General features: G+C 34.6%; 1 long non-coding RNA gene across 2 annotated transcripts in view; it reads left to right on the plus strand.

Annotated features, from left to right (window-relative positions):
* Positions 1-24,162, plus strand: part of LOC118685841 (uncharacterized) — a 318,808-nt gene that overhangs the window by 160,452 nt on the left and 134,194 nt on the right. For both annotated transcript variants that reach the window (XR_008508299.1, XR_004980052.1), the window contains exon 3: positions 20,939-20,991. This is a non-coding gene — a long non-coding RNA (uncharacterized LOC118685841). The remainder of the gene's footprint in view (positions 1-20,938; positions 20,992-24,162) is intronic.

The following is a 24,162-nucleotide window of genomic DNA, read 5'->3' on the forward strand; positions in this document are numbered from 1 at the left end:
TAATATTGTTATAGTAGAGAAAAGTGCGAGTTAATTGTAGATGAAAGATTTACTGTTATTATGAAATGCTGTCATTAAAAGATGTAATTTCTCTTTATAAAATCAGGCTGTATAAAAACAGTTTTTGAATTCTGTTAAAGGCTCAGAATACAAGTCAAAATATGCTCAGCTTGCTCTTGGCCTGGAAGTTCATGACATCAGTTTCATATGAAGCAGTGTCAAACTCAGTGTTTTCAGCTACAACTTTTGGGAACTCAGCTGAAATATCTAAATATTCTATCAGGAATTAACTGAACGTCTTTAATATGTTTTTAGATATGCTTTTGACAACATAAATTACTGCTTTCAGTGCTTCTTTCTATGAAAATAAATAATTTCATATTGACAGAAGGTCTATTTCATATTAGAAAAAAAACTTGGGAAACAGTACATTAAAATTGGGTTTATATTTCCTCTTGCAAAGAAGAGATGATAATTAACTTAAACTAGGTAACCAATATACATGTTATCATTAATGTGATTGTTTTGCAAGGCCTTAGACAATATAAATAATAATATAATGAATTTTAAGTGAATGTTTTAAAAGCAAACAGTAAAAACTTTAAGCAATAAAAATATTAAAGCAATAAAAATATTAAAATCAATCTTAAAGCAATTTCTTTTAATCTTAGTCAAATGAGATTGAACTTGCTTGGGAAAGAGGTTTTTTCCTGTGTCAGATGCGTATTAAAATATGAATGTTAGCAATATTTGGATCCTTCGTCAGCAGACCTATTTGACGTAGAAAGGAGCCTACTGGGCTCCATGACTGGGACCTATTAGTCATCAGCCTGTCTATTTTGAAAAAGAAACTTGTTTTTACAAAGGTTAACCAGGTGGGATTGGAATTAAATTCAAGTTGACAATTCTCTAAGGCACTTCATTTGATTTTGCCCTTCATCAACCTGTGAATCCTGTTTAGAAAACAGCAACACATTGCAGAATGCTGTAAATGTGGAAACACCAATTTTCAAATAGTGAGTACTCAAATTGACAGTTGCAACAAAGAGCTTCTAAGTGGTACACAGATGAAATGGATTTAGATGAACTGTTTGCCAAATAATTTTGAATAGGGAACACTTTTGGGAATATCAAACATTTCATGGACAATTGATAAAGAGTGGAAACACATTCTAACAAATTTGAATTGCTTCTGAGTGAATACATTGAGCCATGAAAAATTTATGTTTGGTATCCTTGTGGACAAAGTATTTTTTAAATAGGAATTTCTAGTGTTCCAAAAGTTAGAAAAATAGGCTTGTTTAGTATACAGGACTGTTATTTCTTGGGCTTTGTTTTAAAGTAGTTTGCTAGCTTTTCTATGACAGTGCTTCTGCATCATTCATTGTGTACATTAACCACATCTACATTTTATTTCTGTTTCACTTGCACTTTTTGACAGCTTGAAAATTTCTGCCTTATCTTAAACTTTCATTAGGAAATATCTGCAGGCTACAGGCTGATTGTCAGAAATAAGAGGAGCCCTATCATTCTGACCTTATCAGGCTGCTATGGACAATTTTTCTTCTACCAGCAGAACTTGATACTTTTAATCTGATGGTTTTTATATTAAAATTTAGCATATCTACTGAAAAAGTGAAGCTGTCTTGAAATGAGAAATGTTAAACTAAATAAAAATTTCCTTTGATTGTATAGCATGTGTTTAAGGGTTAGCAAGATAATAATTGAGATATCCTCAGCTGCCCTATGGGTTCTCTTGAAGAATTTCTAGTTATTGGTATGCATTTTTTACTCTAGTGATAATAGAGAAATACGTGCAGTACAAACGAGTTCTTTTCACAGAATTGTGTGGTGGTGGGTCAATAGAATGAAATGCATAAAACACCTCACAGTTCCTTGAATGGAGGGACAGCTGTGTGGAAATGACTAACTGAGGTGTACATTTGCAAGAGCATATTCTCAAATTACTGGGTTTGTTTCACTTGAATACTTGAAATTCAAGGGTTGTTTAGGGTTTTTTTTTTAATAGCTTAAACTCGTTTAATACAATTTAAAGAAAAATCCATAATAACATGAATTTCTTTATGTGCAAAATTAATTTCCATTAAATTCACCATTATCAAGATATTTAAAAGTTCTGTTCATCAATTTTTTTTCTAATTCATATTTCAGCCAACGCCACATGCTTTGAAAGCAGCATAGGTTCTAACTGTTCTGATTACAGTGTTGATAACAGGTGCCTGTGTCAAGACATAGATATTTCAGATGCAATTGAATAAGAAGCATGAAATAAGATTGCTAATGAACATTATCATAGGACAAGAAAGAGGAAGAAAAATATCATGTTGCTGTTGCTTGCTGAGGTTTTTAGTGTGTAACTTCAGCTGAAAGCTAAAAAAACTGACTTGTACATTTGAGAGCTTTCTATGACTGAGGAAAATGTTCTGTACATGAGAAGCTTGAACATGGATTTTATTGTCAGTGTGATGCCACTGATTTCAGAAAGATCATACTAGTAAAACAGACTGCTTTAAAACATTTCTTCCAAATGATGAAAACATTTTAATATCAAAATTTACTATCTTCTTTGTGGTAGTTTGTTTTTCTTTGTAGTTTTTGTGTGCTAGTTGTTTTCCAGAGTCAACAGAAAACTAAATAGAGAATCCCAAAATGTGATTTCACAAATATGATATTCTAATAAATCTTTACTAGAGAAGAAATTTACATCTATCATAGTGAGTACAATAGCATTTTGTTGAAAAATATAAAAAAGAATGTAAACTTACTTTATATCTTAAAAAAATCATGTAAATGTATATTGGTCAATATAAAATTTTAAAAATCCTGAAAATATAACTCAAGAGGCTGATATAGTACAAGGAGTAAAGTGATGTGACATTTACAAAATAATTTTCGTTTCTTCAATACTGAAAAAAGATATGATTGAATTTTTTTTGTACTTTTTATAAGCTTTTAATTTATCCTTCTTTTTGGCATGCTATTTCCAAATATATGGTGCTTTTTTAATGCACTAATGACTTCTAAGTCTTCAATTTTGAGTTTCTATTCCATAATATACCTGTATTTAGCCTGGAAGTACTTCATAATCCTTCAGTTCAGTTCAGGAGACCTCTGCTTTTAAGTTAGCTCAGTCCCACATCTGTTGTATACACTGATTTTCTAAATTTCTTACCAGACAAAACTGAAATTTAGTGGGAGAAATGTCTTGGTATGATGGATAACAGAATTTTTTTCTAATTGGATTAGTATTTTTTAGATCTGTCTGCCTAAAAGGGTATTGAATAAGGGAATTCAGGAAAGAAAAGCTTTGTTCTGTGTTGCTGAAGTAGTGAGTAGGAGCAAGTACCAGTAAGACATGAATGCAAGTGATGTATTTGTCCAGTAATCCATGCTGGAATTTTAAAGGGAAGGCTGGTAAAATTCATTTAAAAATGGACAAAACACCTCAAAACTATCACTCACATTCATTTTGGTATTCAGGTAGTGATGTCATGCCAGACACAGTGAAGTGAATTTTTAAATACAGATTATAAATTTTTAAAAAACTAATACCCAGATTAGGAAGGAGAAACTCTGGACCTTTTTATGTAATTGATATAATAAATATATGTTCTGTAATTTATTTTCCTCAGTAAAATTTTTCCTTTTGTTATCATCATTACTTACCTCAGAATACTACCCATGACAAAGTCTAGAATTCTTAATTCATTACCTTACAGAAGACAGTGGTTCTGTCACATAGACAACAGACAGAAAACAATCCTAGAGCAACACAGAAATGAAGCACTAGAAATATCATGTTTACCTTAATGTATCATGTATTATCTTAAATTATCTATTTATCCTAAATCTACTAGAGCTTTGCTGTATCAGAAAATGATGAATGAAACTACATTATGGCAATTACTTCAAGATGCTATTAACTTAAAAAATTAAGAACCCCCTCCACCATAGCTGTTCTTTACTAACAGAACCCTTATTTTTCAATATATAACTTTAAATGGAATATTTAGCCATTTTCCCTAGCCAAGTCTCTCAGTTCCAGAACTTTAGTCTTTATAGTTCATTTCAGCACTTCCTATGGATTTTTCCCCCTATTTCATGCACTAAATTATATCTTTTTCTGTTTCAACAAGTTTTTTTGAGTGGCAATTTTTAATTTAGATTAGAATAATTCAGCTGCTGTACCAAAGATTTAAGTTCAAGACTTAACATTAGGCTAACTTTATATTAAGATTTCTAATAATATGTCTGTCATTCAGAAATATATCAGGACACCATTATCTGCTGATCCACAGGTGTAACTTTTCGATATTTTACATAAAATTTATGAAAAATTAAGTTAGGGGAAGGTCATTCTGCTGTGTGGGACTGTAATACTACACTTTATGAGCCATGTGAACTCCAAACAAATAATCAGATTTTCCACAATAATTAATAAAACCTTTTAAAAAAGGATGGCAATTTGAGGCACTGAGATTACAGGCATATTTTTGATATCTTGTATCTGTGTAGTTATTTACAAATAAGACAGTAAGAGTGCAGAAGAACTACAGAAGTCATAGAAAAAACTGCACCTTTAGCACGTGTTGCTGTCATTGGTTTACTCGGACACTGTACACACAAATGTAAGAGAAGCAGCTGGCCTCAGCCATTCATGTTCATCTCTTACCTTCTACCTCCCCCGTAAGCTTTGCACACCTTACCATCTCTCTGTGCCTTGTGTCACTTTCTTCTCCACTCTGTCAGCACTCCCATTATCCTGTAGCCTAGAGAAGCTGAAGAGGAATTCAGGTGATCCTTAGGGATTGTGTGCGTCACTGAGTTTCTCTGGTTCCGTCCCTTCTGGTGCCTTTCTACAGTCATCTGCACTAGGGCTGTGAGGGAAGGGAGACAGGAGAGCAACTGGCGTTGTGGAAATCAACTGCTGGTCCCATCCCTTGAATAGGAGACTAAATTTCCCATAGATCACATTTCAAAAAGTCTATGTTTGCAAAAGCTATCTGCTAGATTTAGGCTTTGTAGAAAGCCTCATTCCTGGAGAAAAATGCAAACTTCAATTTCCATGTAGTTACTAGACCTAATACATGATGTCAGACTTATTCTTTTTGAGCACTGTGTATCAGTCAGCACCTGATTCCACTGATTCAGCTGGATCAAGATTGAGAGAATAGAAATGCATCTTTCTTATCAGGAGACAAAGGACATTCATACTGTAGAAACTGTAATTCTGGATAAACTCCTTAATGCTAGACAGACTCAGGTGCAGTATTGCCTATTGCTGCACACTTCTTATATCTGAAGATCAAAAAAATTATACTCAGGATTCCCCATAGATATTTTCTCATGTAATTGCTTTTGGGGTAGCTGTCATGAGTTTTTAAAGTGATTTCGTATTTCTGTATGGAGTAGCTGCACGGGATGGAAAACAGCCTAATAGCAATGAGATTATGACTACAAATGTGGTCTTTAGAATAATAGATTTCTCTTGTTATCAAATATGAATGAAAGATTGAGACCATCACTGTTTGCATCCTCTATCTGCATAGCATCTCTGAAGCCAAACCTTATGAGTTGAGAACTCATGCTTCAGCTTATGGCAGTGGCAATATTCTTTCATAATGATGTGGGTGAGGAAGAGCAGTACTATGGGCATTCCAATGGCAGCATAAGTCAGTCATTCTGAAAATGTCCTTTCAGACAGAAGCACTCAAATCCACCAAATCAACTGAACTCTGCATTTCTTGGCTGTTGTTTATTCAAATAATAACTTGATTTCATATTTGTTTTTCTGTTACATGACTAAGCTGAAAGGGCTTTACTGTTGTGAAGTTATGAGTGTTGATTCTGGCCTGGAAATAGGAACCCACCAGCTGCACACTTATTCCAGCAGTTTGGGGAAGAGAATTGGAAAGGCAAAAGTAAAAAAAAATTAATGGGTCAAGATAAATATAATTTAATAAGTGATGGGAATCAAAGAAGGGGGAAAAAGGGGTGATGCAAAAGTAATTGCTCACCACTCCTGACCTGCAGACCAATGCCCATTTCTGTGTCCTCTGCAAAGGGATGTTCTGTCAATCAACATGGCATGTTTCGTGAATTGAATTTATGAAAGAAAATGTCGGTTCCTGCTTTTTCATTGCACTTTAAGCTGTTCATACAAACGTTCTCTCACAAAATAATAGGCATTTAATTTCCAATTTCAATGACCTACAAGGTCTTTTGATGGTCAGGTTTCTTCTGGCGTATGTACTAAGACCACTAAAAACTTCTTCTGGCCTATGTTAGGAGCAGTACAGACTGCCATGCTGCCTTTGTGCTCTCTCTTGAATATGTTGCCACTTAGTGAATCTAGCATTTAAGATATCGTAAACTTCTTTCAGTATATTAGGCCAATTTTTGTCTTCAACTCCAGGGTAAGCTGAAGGCAAAAATAACTTGCAGTGTGGAGACCATATCTGCTCACTGGAAAACATTCAAAATCTTTCAATTTCTGAAAATGTTACAATAGCTGACCTCAATATTTTCTCATTTTATGAATAAGAAGACTGTGATTTTACAGTTTTATTTCTACAAATTAACTTTTTTTTTTCTCAAAAGTGAAGATCTTGCAGCCTAAAAAAAAGGAATTTATAAGTACCTGCGTAGCATTTACTGAATTGTTGATACTGCTCTGGTATCACCCTTTTATTTTAGCATGTTGTGACTGCTGTGAAATAGATATGAAGCAGAGGTTAGATGCTTTTCCAGTTAGTCTACTTTGCCTGCCATAAACATTGAATCAGTGTCAGAGAACCCTGTAAAGGTTACATGAAGCCACAAGGAAGAGTGTGAAATCACATTGAATCGTGTTAGTCAAAGCATTTATAAGGTAAGAATTAGCTTTATACTCTAGCTGTATTTTGAGAATCACATTTTAACTGGTATGTGTTGTAGGCACACAGTTTGTGCTAATTGGGAGTGGGGCTACAGCTGAGCCTCATTCCCAGTGGGCTACAGCTGTGCAGACCAGGTGACCAGCACTGAAGGTAATGGGGCACAGAATGCTGAGCTGCACTGACCAATCACAGATGGGTACAGAGGGCACACAGGAGTAAGGCAAGTGAGATGAAGAGTATAAAAGGTTGTACTGTAGGCTAACAAAAGGCTGTAGATGCTTGAAGTCTTTTTGGTGTCAGTTGTGCTTCTACCATCATCCTGCTAGGTATGTACTATCACATTAAATCTTTGGAGTGAAGAATTGCACTGTGCAAAAACATTTCTTGATGTAACATCGCGCTGTATTGCCTCTTAAGCCTCCTGAATCCATGAGGTTTAAGATAACTTTATGAAGTCCTCCCAGTAGCTCAAAATTTTAAGGATGTTAGATTGTCTACTTAAGGTTGAGAGCATTATGAAAGATATTTCTAATGCTTCTTTACCAGGCAGTTCAAGCCTCTCTTATATTTATTTAGAATCCTGCACAACAGTCCTACACAATTTGAAGAGAACCAATTTAACCAGGTGGCAGCCAGCCATTTGATAATAACTCAGCAGTCATAGCAACAGTCTCCCAGCCATGGCAAAGAATTTGTCTTTGTTATCTTGCCTCAAAATAAAGCCGGAGAATCGTTAGCTGACCTCAGCATCAGTATAAAATAATTGAGAAATGAAAGATTTTCTGGTTTTGTTTTCCAAGATCTACAACAGTATTAAAAATAAGTATGTGATACAAGTCCAGACACAGAACAATTGTTTAGGCTGTAATTGTGTGCAATGACAGAAATCCTTTTTCTTGGATTATTTCAAATTTTATTTTAAGGATGATCTTTTCATTTATAAATGCTGTAAAAAACAACACATTTAGTTCAGGCCTGTTTGTAAATGTAATTATGTATGGGTATATATGTATGCATATATTTTAATTTATTTTTATTTTTTTGGACTCTGATAATAATCTCTTCACCAACTTCCATTTGAAGCAAGTACTATTTTTTTACTAATTTTTTTGTGTTGGGTGTGCTGTTAGTTGATACCTGTAATTCCTAAGCATACACATATGATCCACTTTTCATAAGATTGATCTTCAGTTCAGAGTGGTCATCTACTGCTGCAGAAACAGATGATAATTTTTGAGTCCAGAAATGAGCAATCGGGAGGGAATAACCATATTATATTTTTAAACCATTTAACCATAATATATTTTTAAAGAGGATTTTTTAAAAATAGATTTGATTTAAATTAGGAGTCTCCAGAATAGTAGTTGGTGATATATTGCCAAGACGCTTATTCAAGTTACTAAACTTGTTTCTGAAACATTTATGATAAACAGTATCAACTGTTGTGAATCCCCATAGATTTAAAAATTAGTTTCTGTGCTTAAAAAAAAAAAAAAACAAACCATCTTGTAAGACAGGAATAATTTTATAGTTTAATTTGGATACTTTAGTTTTATTTGTTTGAATACACTAAGAATTTTCAATGTTCTGGTAAACTGTGAGCTATAATTTTTTGGGTTTGCATGGCAAGCATATGGTAGCAAGGGGGGTGGCAACAGAGGGGGCTTCTGAGAGAAGCTGCCAGAAGCTTCTGCAGTGTTCAATGCAGACAATGTCAGCCGGCACCAACTGGATCTGCTGCTGGACAAAGCTGAGCCCATCAGCTGCATTGTTACCACCTCTGTGCTAACAGAGGGAAGACAGGGAAAACGTACCCTCTACAATTAGAGCTGTCGACAGGAGTGAGAATATGTGCGAGCAACACCTTGGCAGACACCGGGGACAGTGCAGGAGCAGGGGGAGAAGATGCGCCAGGGCTGGGTCCCCTGAGCCCGCGGTGAGCATCATAGGCAGGCACCTGTGCCCTGCAGCACAGGGAGGAGCCCGCACCCGGGCACGGAATGCCTGGACCATGCTGTGACCCCGGGGAAGCCCCTGGCAGAACCTGCGAGAGAGCAGCCCACACTGGAGCAGGGGAAGAGTGTGAGAATTCTACCTCTGAGGAGGAAGGAGCAGCAGAGACAACGTGTGATGACCTGACAGCAGCCCCCATCCCCTGTCCCCGGGTGCGGCTGAGCAGGGAGGAGTCAGAGAATTTGGGAGTACAGTTTAGCCTAGAAGAAAGCAGGAGTTGGAGAAAAGGTGTCTTTTAATATTTGGGTTTGGTTCTCATTATTCTATTTTAATTTGCTTGGTTATAAACTAAATTAATTTCCCTAAGTCAAGTCAGTTTTGCCCATGACAGTCAGGGCTGAGTGATCTCTCCCCACCCTCACCTTGATTCATGAGCCTTTCATGATATTATCTCTCCCCTGTTCAGCTCAGAGGCAGAGTGATAGAGTGGCCTTTGTGGGCACCCAGCATCTAGCCAGGGTCCACCCATCATGTAATATTATAGTATTATTTTAACAATTTTTTAAAGCAATTTTAATTTTATTTTGTAATGGGTGAATCTTTAATCTTGTTATTTACATATCTTACATTGCCACCAAATCTTAAAGATGTAATTTTAATTTTTACACATTCTATTTTGTTAAACTAGCACCAGAATTAGCATACTAGAGGATTCTAATGCAAAAATTCTTTACCTTCATCAAAGTAAGATTAATTTTTTTTCCTAGATTAGGAACATCCATTAGTGATTTAAGAATAAGATAAAAAGTGACTAAAAGGCCAAAATATATACCTTGTAAAGCTGAAACCTTGTTTTAATAACGAACTATTTAACTAACTGGCATTGCTCCAATGAGTGCTTCATGAAGCTACTACACTTTCACCAGATTTCATTGAAATCATAACTCCATTTCCAACATGATCACCAGCTATGAGATTACAATTGCTCTGTAAATTCCTCTCTGATACAGTAAGGGGTAGACCAAAGTTGGTAAACTTCTATGTAAAGGAACCAGAGAACATTGTTTCAAAATCCACAAACGAATGCCTGAAATGCTCAGAGGTAACTGGATTCCTGTCTGCTCACGTAAAGCCCTGAAGTCAGGGGTTTTTCATAGACTTTCTGACCAGGTAGGATTTCAGCAAGTTCTTGTGTTTGGTCTGTACTCTAGCCTGGACTCTACAAAAATCCAAATACAAGGCAGTTAGAGTCAATGTTTTTGCTGGAGTATCAATCTGTACATATCTGATTGTGTCTGGAATATCCTGGGTTTTTTGTCCTGTCCATGTATTTAACCTGCTGGTCTAGGGAAATTGATGTGCCAGTGCTTCCAGGGACACTATTTATTTAGCCTCAGAATAAATTGAATCACCACTGCATCTCTTTGTCTATCTTTACAGAGATCCAGACAGGGTCTTCTTTCACACTACTGAAACTGTATGCTGCTATTCAGCTTTGGGAATGGATAGCTCTGAAGTCTGTAATATCCCTAATGTGTCTTCAGATCATTGGTTGAATGCTTGAAAACTATGAACTGAAGCAGCTTGCGGCAATGAAGCTTAACTGAAAGCAGGCCTGCCCCTGTTGAGAAGGCTGTTTGTTTAAGGCTGGTTTTGGTGTTGTCTTTTGACAAAGGTTAAGCAGCACCCTGCTGAGAGTGTTGGCTGTTACAGACCATGTTAACTTAAGAATTTTATTCTTCCCTTGCTAATACAACTGCAGAAGAGAACCACCTAGCTGCCTAACTTGGACATAAGCATTCTGTTAGAGACACGACAGAAAGACTACTATTCCTAGGTAATCAGTGAACAGGAATTAAACTCAAAGAGATTTAAACAGACCTTCTTCAGCACACTTAGGAACAATAGAGAATTTTTTTACTAAGTCACATGGCTGATACTTTTATTAATTTCATAGATATTTCTATTTTTAAATACAACAGATGTTTTCACTATACATTTAGAAATAATGCTGCTGAGTTTCTAAAGCACTTTAATATTAGAAAAGCATTAAAATTAGCTATCAATAATGATTAATTTTATGCATCCTGAATGAGTTAATTAAAATGACAGTAATGTTTCCATTTTAACAAGAATTCTGCTATTCTGCTGCTGTCAATGAGATGAAAGTATTTGAGCAGATTTTTAGCACCTTACCTTGGTGCCCGGTGGACATAACAACAGAAATTAAGCACACATAATTAATACCAACAGAAAAAAAAATTGTTAAAAGCAATAATTGCCATCTGTTCTTGTCAGTATTATTAATGTGCATAGAATAGCCTTTATTGCAAAATAGCTTATAACTGTAGTGTTGACAAAACTTGTTTCTTTCAAAGTAGCTGGACTTGCAGTAAAGAAGGTAAGGTGAGCAAACAAATTCAAAATGTTAACACAGCCTAAGAGTATTGGTGTATCAGCCAATTTATAATTAGTTGCTGCTTGCAAGGAATGCAGATCTCACAGGAATAAAATCACAATAGTACTTGTGGATAAGGTGCTGAACCATTCCTATGTTATACTTTGGTGTCTTGTAACTGTTACAGTTAATCTGGCAACGTAAGTTTGATTTCTTATTTTCTGAGGAAAAATTATGCCTTCAGTTTCCATAGCTACTAGTGTTTGGTTGATGTATTTGCTATGGAAAAATGAGCCTTTTTTTCAGTTTTGTAAATGTAGTATTCTCTATATTGCAAGACTTTTGAGTAATTTTCTTGGCCTAGAAGGAACAATTTAATGCAGTTTAGTAAAATGATACTTTACAATTAGTTATCATCAGGTTCTCTTCTAACACAGTTTCCTAAGGTTTATTTGTGTTCTCAGGTTATTGCCAGATTCCTACAGTCTCCTGAATCTCTTCAAATCTGGTAGCTGAATTCTGCAACTGGGCAGAGGAGTAGAGGTCTGAAATAATAGGTTCTTACACGATTCAGGTTTAGGTAAAGGAAGTGTGATTTATGTAAAGAAAAAATTGCTTGGGTAAAAATAACATGATTTTATTCTTTATTTTCTGTAATACAGAGTGAGAATGTTCTGTGAGCTGTGGCAGAACTCAGAGTGGAGCGATCCTGTTGTGGATGGCCTATGCTTGTAGCTCACAGAACATCTTTTGTCTAGCCTGAAAGAACCAAATGCTACCAGTTCCATGGACTACTGAGGAACATGTGCTGGATTCTTTTATTAGCACAGGATTCAAATTAAGTTACTCGTAGTGTATGGAGAAATTAAATATACATTGCTATTCAGGGATGTATAGCTTTAGCTAAATGTTTGTACTCTGATTTTCCCATGCTGAAAAATGTTTGAGATACTTTCTGAACTGAGGCAACAGACTTGTGTCTCTTGAGGCAGTGAGCTCTGCAACTTAACAAATTCATAGAGAAGTTCAGAAAGGTATCAATTTAGATGGTGAAACTGAGAGCCTTGATGCTATCTCTGAGCAAATAAAATCGGGCTTTTCACTGGGTTTGAACCATAATAATTTCTGTTTAAAATGTCAGTGCATTTCGTTTGCGTAGTGTTTTTCATGTGTGTGTCACTTCACTTTTTTTCTATATGCCCATTTTGTTATTCTGGTCGTGTATTACTGTCGTTAATTAATTTTTTTCAGTTGAATTTAATTTTAATGCCAATAGCTCAAAATAAATACTTTTAAACAACAGAGTCTGTAAGAGATCACCAAGTGTGTCTTGAAATCAACTCTCCAAAACTCTTACATGTTTTGGTTTTCTCACAGTACATTTAAGATTTAATTCTTCAAATTGTTCATCATTGGGAGATTACCATCTATTTCTATACATGGATAATGTAACACAGGAGTTTTTTCTCATGATTTTAACAGGGCTATTAAATTGCAGTTTCGAAGGCATAGTTTGCAGAACATTAAGAAAATTAGAGATTTTAGGTTCAGTTAATCTGAAAAAAATTTCAGATTAAAAAATGTTCAGTTCATTATATAGAGATTGATGACAGAAAAACTCAATACTTCTAGAAATAGTTTGTCTTCATATAGTCATTTCAACCAAGGAGATAAAATGGAAAATTTCATGCAAGAAATAGTGACATTTCTTAGTTCAGCATTCAGAATCACTGGACGTAAATATTTTGCTGATGCTGACAAAGAATTTATATACTCCTTTTATATTTTCTAGCTTGCAAGGCGAGAGTAATCACTTAGAGCAATTCATAAGTCTTAAAGCTCTGGTCTTAAATCTCTTAACAAAAACTTGCCTGTGATAAAAAAAAAATCTTAGAAAACTTCAGCTTATTCAACAGTTGTGTGGTTTGGATGTCCCCTTGCACTGGAATAAGGGGCTTTTAAGAATTTGCAGCCACAAATGCATTAATTTAATAGATCATAAAATAAATGCTGATGGAATATCTCTCATTAAATTACATGAGTAGATGTCAGTAGACTCACTGATTGAACTGATCCTAATTATAGTAGTACGTGTGCAGGTTATCCCCTATACCATAGGATAATGGTTAACCCCACAATTATGTGCAGTAATTCTGTAATATGATGCTATACTAGTGTCTAAACATATGAAACTGCTAAGTACCTAAGTTGATAAATCCATGTTCTAAAATCAGTACAACTATGAAGTTATCCGAGTTTAAGGCATAGCCAGCACAACCAAGAAGTTATGTGAGTTGAAGGCATATACTGTCTTCCTAAAAGTCAGAATATATGTAAACCGAAATTTCCAGACTTGTGGCTTGGAATTCCATTATAAAGTGGTTTTCCTAAAAGCTACATTGACATAGATAGTGAGTTTTACATTTGACCTCTTGTTCTTTAAAGTAATTCTCTGCTTTTGTCTTGAACACCAGGAATATCACTAGATGATCTGAGAAGAGAGTCTTGGTTTGGATGGTCTTACAAGGTCATCTGTTTTTAATTTAAATAATTATGTCTGTAGATAAGTTATCACTGGGCCAAATTCTAAATGAACAAGAGAATTGCTTGATGGTTAGCTTCCTAAAGAATTACAAGTGCTAGACCAGATTCATGAAGCTTATTATGCCACTTGTTATCAGACCATACACTTTGTCTCTTACACTTAAGTACAAAAAGAATTAATAGACTTGCTTTTGTAAGCTAAGCAGTCCCTAATTTTCTCCAGGAATCTGTCTTGTTGCTGGATGCCATTGATAAAAATGAAGGAAAAATTAGCCACCTTTGTCTACTTACTGAAATATAAAAATAATTGAGAACTTGTATTTGGACTCTTTTGCTCCTGCTATGCTGAGCTGATGAGTGGGGAAAACACTCAGGACGAGTCATCTCTGAAGAGCACAGCAATTTTCTTTGTTGTCAACTGGCACAGATGTTCATTTTACATTAATTTTCAGTGTTATTCAAGCAGCTTTCAAATTAATGTAATCAATAACATTAATGACCTTTAAAAAGCAAAGGAAGTATTAGCAATGGAATATTAAATATAGAAACCTTCTGTATTTGATATCAAGTTGTCTGTCAAACCACAACTATTTCTAAAATGGTGAGCACTAGGAGAGAGAGATATTAAATTTGTTAACCAGATCTTGAAAATCCATATGTATGGCAATAAAAATTTCCTCTCAGACTTTCTCTTCGTTTCTTCATACATGCAAATTCATTCCCCTTGTTAGCTGTATGCACTGATACAAACATCTTTTGATCATAATTTCTTATGTGTAGTGTGTAAAGATGCTTTGCAGGTGCTGGATTTAAAATTGTCACTTCAGCTACCATTCAAATGGACGCAGCAATGCAATTTCATCAACACTAAAAATCTGTACGCTTCCATTGTCTTTATGCAGCTGTCTTGAGGACCATATGTACATGAAATTATATAGCTGTATTACACATAATTTTTCTTCCTGTTTTCTTTATTTTCTTCTTTTGAGTATGGCCATTTGTGTTGCACTTGGTTGTTTTTTTTCTGACAGGTCTTTGTACAAACTAAGACCAAATACTATGACTTTGAGAGAGAGACATGGATGAGGGCAAGATATGATACTGAACCAACATTGGGATATCAGTTACAGGAAAGAAAAAATATCATGATCTGTTACTTAGATTTTTGAAACTTATATTTTCTTCATTGTCTTACATATTTAACATATGAGTAGTGAATTCAAAGGCTTCAGAAGGATATAAATAACATAATTACAACACTATTTCTGTGGTATAGTGCATGGGTCAAATTATGGTGATGGTGAGCATCATAGTATTTGGCTTCCTGCAATATACTTCTTATTCATTCATCATCTCTAACGTGTATTTTCTAATTGTTGAAGTGTTTTATGCATTTTTACTAGGCTATGAGTGGGTTATATTTGTGCTATCAGTAATGTATAGGTAGATGTTTTCCTGTAAGTCTCGTCCTCAATAATTCTATTCTATTTTACTGTGTGTAAGCTAAAAAAGAGAACAAAAGTTCTCTCTTCCCCAAAACAAAACCCAGCAAATAAAAAACCAAACACAAAAAAGCCCATAACAATGTCCTTAAATGTTTTTCAGTATATTGAGTATTGCTTTATTTTCTGTGTTTCCATTGAGGCTAGAAGATACTAATTTTTACTTGAGTTGAAAAACTAGGAGATGGGAAAGATGGCAAGAGTAACTTTAGTGGAAGTATTTTCCATTTTCTGGTAACTTTTTTGGTATTGTTAGTGTAAGAGAGTGTGAGGCTTCTTCGTGTGTTCTGTGGTTTGAGATTTCAAATAGAAAGGCATTTAACATTAATTGTTGTACCATATTGTATCACTCCGTGTGTTATGATCATAGGTTGTTTTTTTTTTTCCTGAAGTGATAGTTATTCCCCCCCACTCCCCAAGTTGCAGTATATGGGAATTGCTTGTCATTCTCTTAGTATTTCAATAATCTAGACAGGTTCAGAAAAGTTCTCTAAAGTTTGTGTAGTATTTAAAAGTAAGCTTCTTGTGCTTCTCGAAGGAAGAACAGGCAATGCTTTTATGTTATATTTATCATTCTTAAATTTTGTTTTCCTTTTAATATGTAAACCATTTTCCAAGGGGAATTATCATTTAATTCTTTTGCTTTCCACTTACTACTTTGTTTCAGTTTTAAGTCATCAGTGCATTTGGCAATTCTACAGCTAGTTTCTCTGTTTTAGTAATTTATGCAGATTAGAAGCAATGAAGATCTGAAAACTGACTCCCCTGTGGCTCTTTTCGACACTTCACTTTCTAATCACTTTACTTTAATCAGTTCTTTATTTGTTCCCATGTTTAACCTGAATCTTTCCTACCTTCAGTTTAAGATGAAGACGATCATTTGAGACATTATCAAAGACTTTATGTAGATCCAAATTATGGTGCTTGTACTCCTATTATCACTTGTATTTCTAATCTTCTCAAAAATAGAAGGTGACTGGTTGTCAAGATTTAAATATCTTTTAAAGTATTATGAAGATAAACTACATTTGTTTTAAATTATTAACAGTTATTTGACTCCCATCATCTTTAAATGAGCTCTGTGCTATAGTGTGAACAACAAATTTTTAAGATCAGTTCTCTCACTTGTTCCCTTTCAATGCCACCATGTGTCTCCCAGTGTGTGTGTGCACTCACACACAAATATTGGCTGTAATGAGGCAGGCAAAGAGTAGGAATTATTTTGCAGTTCCAGCATATGCAAAGCAAATTACTGTAGAACTCTTGAGGGCTGCCAAGAGAGTTATGTGCTTTTGGTCCAAACATATCAGATGAGACTGACTATTTAGACAGTCAGAGAAATGAACTTCCAAAGCTTTTCTGCTCTGCTCATTGCAAATCTTCATGTTAGAGAGGTGGTAAGATCGTTCCAGATGTTAGATACCTTACTGGACTTTGAATGTGAGTGATCTTCTGCTGAGCCCAAGACTGATGTCGGTCATTAAGTCATAATAGTATCACCTATCACTATTCATTAGATTTTTAATTTTCAAAATAATAATCTAGACCTAATTGTGTTTAAAATATCTTCTGTAATACAGGAATTTTTAATTTATAGCTGAGAACATTTAAGACAGAAAAATTAGAAAGCCTGGGCAAAACCAGAATAGGTAAAAGTTGCATCTATTTATTCAAACTTTTTCAGTCCAGTGGTTAGTGTCTGATCTGCCACAAAAGGATTTTCATGTTGGCAGCTGTGGAAGCAGTTGACATTGATTAAGTCTTGAGTCACTCAAGTCAGATTTTCCTGCTTAATTCTACCGTGAGTATAAAAGAGCTAGTTGGACTTCATGATCTCAAAGGTCTTCTTCAACCTAGCTCTTTCTGTGATTCTGTGATCAAAATTACAGAAGTTTTTTTGAGAATCTGAGGATAAAATTGAAGATAATGGTTATATTTTTCTTACTTTGATTACAAGTAAAATCCAATGGAATAATGGGCATGTGTTAGGGATTCAGGATTGGCATGTAATTCAAGATACGTTGCCACTTGCATAAATTATTCTGATAGATTCAAAGCTATAATGGATTTAAAATACAGTAAAATGAATACAAATTGATTCAGTGTCTGAAGGGAGCCTACAAGAAAGATAGGCAGGGGGTTTTACAAGCACATGTACTGACTGGACAAGGGAGAACGGATTCAAACTGAGAGTACATTTAGCTTAGATAGCAAGAAGAAAGCCTTTACTGTGAGGGTGCTTAAGGCACTAGAACAGGTTGCCCAGAGAAGCTGAGGATGCCTCATCCCTGTAAATGTTCAAGGCCAAGTTTCATGGAACTCTGAGCAACCTGGTCTAATGGAAGGTGCCCATGGCAGGGGTGTTGGAAGTAAATGATGATTGAGGTCCCTTCCAATCCTACCCATTCTGTGATTCTGTGAATCACCAATAAGCTATCAGAATTGCGGTCTGCATGTTGAAAAGGTGCACGTAATCAAACACATGTGGAAGCAAAGACACTGACAGAGTACAACTTCTAGTGCCTTGCAGTCACCTACCCAAACAGACTGCCCTGGGATGCACTCTGAAGATTAACAGCTAGAAAAACTGTTAATCCACCACGTAGCTCAAGTAATAGCTGTAATTCAAAAACTGCCATCAAACAAAACGCCTTGTCTTTCACTTGTAGGAATGCCTGAGTTTCTCAGTGTTTAGTGAGGCATGATAGAAAATCTGCATTCTAAAATACATTAGAAGGCTTCACAGTATGTAAAATGAATGTATTTGACAGGACTATTACAGATTAACACATTCTGAATTAACACCTCAAAAACTCATAGAAATGTTTAAAGACAGAAGAACTTGGTAATGTTTTGGAAAGGTCTTTTTGCTCACTCTGCTCTGATACAGTGTACAATGAGTGGCTACCATGGTAACATACTTAATTTAGCAATCTTCAGATCTACTCTGGCCTCAGTTTTATGAACATCTTTTTCAAAGAGCAGTGCTAGAATAGATGTTTGCCACCCATAATTATAGCTATTAATCACTTTAGATAATGCAAGGATGTGTCAGCTCTATATTTACCTAGTAGCATATGCTTGTGTGGTGAAAGGGCCCATACAATCAAAAACATATGCTCAACTTTGGAACAGTAGTATTTCCTTGCAGTGAGGATGGCAAAAGATTAGTCAATATTTACCGCAAAAATATTCTTTTTGTTTACCACAGAAACAACTCCAACACCCCCACATAGAAGAACATCAGTGACAGTATCAAATAGTTAAAGAAACAGCAGGTGAAAATAAATAGAATTTATTGTTCTTTAAGTATGCAACTGAACAAAAAGAGGAAGTAAGTTTTATTTAAAATACTTTCTTCCTTTATAATGAGATCACCCAAAAAAGTGTGAACTTCCCAGGCTATTTTTTCATTATATGTTTATATGATTTTATCTTTCTTATCCTTCAAACTAAAATGTATTTTTTTAGCACATAATCCCTTGGAGAGAATATCTTTGCTTTGAGAATGTGTGTAGCTATCCCATCTTGCAATCCCCAAATACGTCTTTTATCCATTCTGCAGTTCCTAAAATATGGAATTATCTGCTCAGAAGCCATTTCAGATAATCATTGCTAACATAAGGAGAATTTGTAAGCGTAAAAGATGACTGATTTCAGTTGATAAACAAGCGCATGTTTTTTTAATAGTAAATTTTTAAACTTCATCAAATATAAATAATCTGTAAATTTCTACATTTGTGGTTTTGTAAATGTTTGTTTATTTTTAAGGTGTGTAGGCAAAAAAAAACTTGCTGTAGAAATACATGGATATCTCTTTCAAAATTATGATTATTTCCCAAGCTATAATTCATCATTTGTGTATATCTGAAATTTCAGCTCAGTATTTCTCTTCATTTTGGAATATTCAGTAGCAGATGATTATGTCATTGCAGTAAAAATTTATAGTCATTCCTAAGGTCATAAGTCCTTCCAAAAAAGGGGACAAAAGCTGTATTAAATAATGAAGAGGTTTTAGTGCTGAATGTCTTTCTGCCAAAACATGGTTCTCAAACTTTCTGAGCAGAGGTGGGAATGCAATGTATCTTTGCATGACATTCTAATCAGTAATACAGTGTTTTAAATTAAACTAAACTCCCTTTTCTTATCTATCTGATATTTCTCAGTTTTTCAGATTATAAAGGCTGGCATACTGACACAAGAGTAGTTTCTACCCCATTTTTGCCCATAGGGGTAAATCTGCCCCATCTTTTACCACATAATAATTTCTTTACTAAAGATTAGTAACTTATTTTTTTAAATAAGTTTTAAATATAAAAGATATTTAGCTCCAAATTATTTTATAGCATAAATATGAAGGCTCTTACTAGTGTAGTAAATAGTGTATGAAAGAGTAAAATCCTTTTTTCTTATGTTTACAAATTTTTTTTTTCTCACCCCTACTTATACTTTCCCATTCAACTACTGTTTTAGTTTTTTGGGTTTTTTTTCCTGGAAACACTCTCACTAAAAAGTTTCTTCATGGCAGAAATGAAAGCAACTTATTTTTTACCAAAAAGACTCTTTCAAATTTTGCTCTTGAAACAGAGTGAAACGCTGCTATCATCTGCATATGCAATCTTGGGGGCATTATTTCATGTTTTCATATTGAAGGCAAAAGGAAAGTTTCAGTTATCATTACAGTACTTTTAAAATGATGAAAAGAAATGAAAAACAACAGATGCACTGAAGTGAGACAGTAAATTTGATGTGCTCTTATCAGAAAGCTGTATTTATGAGGCTTCCACTCTGTTGGGATATGCCTCCAAATGCTACAACCTAACAGGAAATAAGGTGAAATTTCTACAAAATATGTATTCTGTGATCAGTGAAGTCATGAAAGGAATGAAAAATAAGTTAATTTTAGCTCTGGAAATAGATTTGTTTCTTTGTATGTTTCCTGATATTGTAAGTTCAGAATAAGCTATTTGATGCAGAAAATTTAATGAACTTTTTAAAATAGATTACTAAGTAGGTAGTATGAGCAATTAGTAAATATTTTTCTTAAGTTTTTGTATGCACCTTATAACAGTACCATATGCTAAATTGCTAAGCATTTATTTTCATATCTTTAGTGTTATAACACCTCTGAGTCAGAATACTCTTGTGCAAGACAATATTCAATTGGAGAAATAAAAAATGGCCTTGATCCATCAGAACTTAAACCAGAGGTGCTAGACAAGAGAGGGCAGGTGAAGAGGAAAGGAAAAAGATAGAAGAAAATGCTAGACTACAAAATTCTCTGTAAGCATAGTCACTGGGATTTCAGATATTGTTGAAAATTCTGTTGCTAGCACTTAAACAAGTACTGAAATATGATTAGACTAATAAAGGTGTTTTGCCCATAAATGCAAAAATAAGTGGGAGGTCAGCACTTAAAAGCTACTCTAATCACATTGAGATAATTTCTTTTAACCTTCTGCATTTCTCAGAGCATATCGTGTTTTATGAACCCTGCAGCTTCCTTGATGAGAATCAGAGAAATACACAGAGGGGAACCTAATTAAGATAAATCCATATATATTTAACTAACTAATGAATGTGGTTTACTTACAGTATGTATTCTGATATATCACTAATAATACCTTATCTGCTTTGAACAGGTAAATATCCCTTTTCCACAGACTGCCAAAAGAAACTGCAAGAGACTTCAAAGGTAAGGACCTCTTCAAAAATCCTTCATATGATCATTTCTTCTGGTTAATCAGAAAAGAAAATGACTTTTTGACTGTCTGGCTGATAAACAATTGCAGATGGCATTAATTGACATAGACTTCCTGTTTGTGAAACTCTTTACATATAAAAGAAATTTTTTCTTGTTACCCTTCATTAAAAGGATAAGGTTAATTCATTTCATAACAGCAGAAACAAAAAGGATTAGTGAGGAAATAAAATATTAAAAGCTTATAAAAATTTTACCATATTTTTCCTTGTGCAAGATTAAAAGAATACCGTTAAGATACTAGAAAATTAGACATGGTAAGGATTCTTTTTTTGTCAATATGAAAGCTTTCTATCTTCACTTTTTGAAAACTTTTTCCTTGATGCAACTTTCTTTCATTCCTCTAAGAAATATAAACTTGAGTTTTGTTTCAGAGATTTAATTAATTTTGGGAGCTGTTTCAATTTAGAATACATTTGGTTTGCATTCAGTTGTGGGGAATAATTCAGTGTCATATTGTGTTCAGATTCTGTTTGTGGTACCTCATTGTTCTTCAGCGACATTCCCTGCAACAAATAGTTGATTTTTAAACCCTTCTGTCCACCCTTACAGAAAATATTCTTCTCTCTCAAGGACACAGGTGACAGAGGACAAGTTTTCACTAAAATTGTTATTTCTAAGTCATCAAGTTAGAGAGGATGACAAGGACATTGTGGTCTGCCCTAAATTTTGATTTGCTAAACAGAGAGAAAGAAAGAACATAATTATTGTTCATCATCTCTGTGCCTACTTTATTTTAAAGCACTAGGTATTTTAAGAACCTGTCACACTTCATTTATGCACGTTTTAATGCATACACTGACAGGATAAGAGATCATATATCAATTAATATGTAGCCATACTGTTCTACCCTGCCTTAAAAACATGTCCCATAACTTGTTTGTCTTCCCAAAACACAGCTAATTAATAACAGATATTAATGGAGAGGTTCTGAGAAAGTTCCACAAGTTTTTGGGGATTGTGCCAGATATCATCTGAGTTATGGACATTTATGAGGGAAAAGCATGTAGGTAGAGTATCTAAGCTGAGACAAAAAAGTCAAAGGCTCATTTCAGAACATCCTGTATTCCCAGACTGACCAAGGACTTCAAGCACATGGTCTTTACATCCCAGAAGAATTCCTGAAATATTCAGCTTTTCAGTATTTTGACTTTGGTCCTGCTCATCTTTTCTTTTTTTTTTAACTTTCTTTCAAATAACCTTTTACATCTCTTTTCTTGGCTGAAATCCAGGGCATTGTGGGATATGGGAAGCCACTTTCCTTATGCCTCAGTTTGCTACCTAGCCCTCTCTTTTATTCTTCCCATACACCTGTAATCCTTAGATTCATCCAAAAATTCAAAATTTTGAGTAGTCTATTCTACTTTGAAACTTATGAAGGAAATCATATCATAAAATGGCTGATGTTTTTTGTGTGTACAGATGTTTTGCCAAGCTAGTTCCATTTTTTATTTTTTCTTTTCAGGTCTTGTCTTTATAAAAAATAAAATTGATGAGGTAATTTGTTACTTTCCAAAGTACCTTTGATAGACTTTGATCATGCCAAGATTGAAATGGTATTGGCTGAGTGAAAATATTTCAGTAAAAGTAGGAAAAAAGGAATGTTAGAGGTGAAAAATATAGAAAAGTTTAAAAAAGTGTGCTAAGAAAAGCACAAAGGAGGAGAAAGAGAGGGTGCCATACTCCAAGGTCCTATTTGAATGCCACTGAGAGTGCCTAGGAGAATCATCATTGAAGGACATAAAGTATCAGGATGAGAAAATACATGTCACGTTTCTGACAGGTACATCTAACTGTGAGGGAAAAAAAAGCCCTATTCAGCATAGGAGGTTAAAGGAAGAATAGAACTAATGACATTACAATCCTCTTGAGAAGTCTGGTTTTGTTTATTAAATAAGCCACGCTAGTAAGATAAGTAAGAAGAACTGCTTAGTCTGGCAGTGTTAATTGATGCTGTCCTGGGAGTTTATTGTTATGTATTACTCTTTCTGTCCTTTCATGTAAAGATGTCAGCACATTGTACCTGAAAGGATGTACTGTATATTATAAATTATTCTAATTGGAATAGAAAAATGGCCATCAATTCCTGCTACTCTCTGTATCTAATGCGTGATTTTAATTTGTACATAATATTATTTCCCAAGTATGAGGTTTATTTTAGGATGCACTTTAAATGAGTACTGGTTCTATGAAGTCTCCAGGTGCAAAGTAGTGTATTCTATCCAGTTAAGCTTTGGCACATATATTTCCCTACACAAATACTGTGAACATGTGTGCACGACACGTACATGATAGGAAATGAGGACAAGAGATAAAAGGAATCCAGCCTTTCAAGCCTGACATGAGATGCTTAGAAGAGAGTTAAACAGAATCTTGTGCTCTTTCTTGAGGATAACTTATATTGACAGCAGGACTATAATCCAACAACAGGGACAGGAAAGGGCAAGTATCAACTTTATTTTTACCTATTATGTCATGAGTGTGTGGAATGCAAGGATGGGCATACTGTATCTTGTACAGGTGGTTATAGCAATCTGAGTTTCCCCCTTCTGTAGTTCTGGGGCATGTAAAGTTTTAGAGGTAATTTAAAGCAAAATAAGTACCTCTCATAGCAGTGAATTACTTCAGGGATGCTAGTTGAAATCCTGAGGACAATTATTTCCAAAGAAGATAGCTTTCTATCTTTCTGAATTCCATTATTATATCAATGCAGTAGTTTTAATATATAAAACAATTTGGGAGGGATTTTTTTACCTCTTAAAAAATACTAGTTGAGGTTTTTTTTCTGAATTTCAGTAAAAAATTGAAAAGTGCTGTTTTCAATCCTGTTTCTCTAACACAGTTGAGCAATTGTGTTTATTCAGTTTTGGGCCAATCCTGTCTATATTGAGCACTTTAAATATTACTTTTCCTGGTAAAATGTGATGGAAGGGCCTTGAGAGTATGTATGCTAAAAATTTATTTATTGCATGGCTTATTGCCTTGTTTTCTTTCTCCTTAGAGGAAATATATTAAGTACCAGAGCATTTCAGTTGAGATTATTTTTCTTGTGTGTTAGGAAGAATTTTGAATTCAAGCATGTATCATGAGTTTAGTTTAAAATGT

This window comes from Molothrus ater, chromosome 4 (assembly GCF_012460135.2).
Source record: "Molothrus ater isolate BHLD 08-10-18 breed brown headed cowbird chromosome 4, BPBGC_Mater_1.1, whole genome shotgun sequence".
Classification (NCBI taxonomy): Eukaryota; Metazoa; Chordata; class Aves; order Passeriformes; family Icteridae; genus Molothrus; species Molothrus ater.